Here is a 1,192-nt window from a genome sequence, read left to right as displayed (position 1 = left end):
GACCATGTTCATTTACTAAATGTCCTCTCGCCTGTGTATGTGTGTGGCTCCATGTGTTTGAGAGCTGCCAAAGCTCTCTTTTTTTTTTTTTTTTTTTTTTTTTGTCTGTGTGGTTGTGGGCTGCAGTATTAGCCTTTGTTCATCCTGTGCGTCTTGGCTGCTGCAGTAAAGTTTATGACCTTGTAGTGAAGGGGAATAGAACAAAAATGCAGCCGAAATCTACACCTATAGACAATGGCCTATCTCTTACTACATATTTATGTATTATATTATATTTTTTTTTTTTTTTTTTTTTTTTTTAAGGGGGTGCAATACATGGGGGAAAAATTGTAGCACTGCAGTCCTTTTTCATGTGGTACCGTTCACATTGAAATGAGTCATAAAGTGACGTACTTCGTATTTATGAATGAGTTGAACCATTTTTAATTTCGTCTGGTTAGATACTACAACTTTGTGACTGGGTTGAACTTTTTGGGCACAGTGCTGGGTTGAAGCGCTGTTTTGCGCACAAAATAACGACAAACGTGCTTGGTACCAATTAGGCACCTGTAACCTATTGTGTAAGTATATTACACATAGTATGCCATTTTGATAAATTTAGCAGAACTTTTTCCATATGACGGTCTAATTTTCCTCCTATACAGTACACTTGTGGTGCTATCGATGAATGGGCTTCTGTATTGTTGCGGGGTTGGCACAGTGAGAACGGAACCTTTGTGTATTGCATTACTGTGATTGATTGCAGACTGTAAGGCCATGTTCACACATGGTAGTTTGGTGGTGATGTAAGTCTTTATACTAAGCAAAAAAAAAAAATCTGTGCTGAGTTAAAGGAGTGCGATAAAATGCAAGCATTTGCCATGCCCCGGATTTTTTTTTTTTCTCCAAATTCCGCTACAGAATATTACCTGTTGTTTCTCTAAAACACTATATAGGATTATGCAAGCAGTCAACTGTAGGTTAGGGGCATGGTATGAACCTACGCCAAAAGGGGGCTCCATTTCAGATTTTCTTTCTACCTTAACTCCTGAGTTGTCCAGCTGCCTCTGCTGAGGAAATGTCATGATCTAGTGCTGTGCAATGGTTGCAAGTTGCCCTTTACCCATCTACAGTCATGGCCAAAAGTTTTGAGACTAACACAAATTTTAGATTTCAGTTTGCTTCAGTGTTTGTTTGTTGTTGTGTGTTTTTT

Source organism: Dendrobates tinctorius, unplaced genomic scaffold (genome assembly GCF_039654945.1).
Source record: "Dendrobates tinctorius isolate UK_male_01 unplaced genomic scaffold, ASM3965494v1 ptg000032l, whole genome shotgun sequence".
Classification (NCBI taxonomy): domain Eukaryota; kingdom Metazoa; phylum Chordata; class Amphibia; order Anura; family Dendrobatidae; genus Dendrobates; species Dendrobates tinctorius.
Note: the sequence above shows the minus strand (reverse complement) of the source record.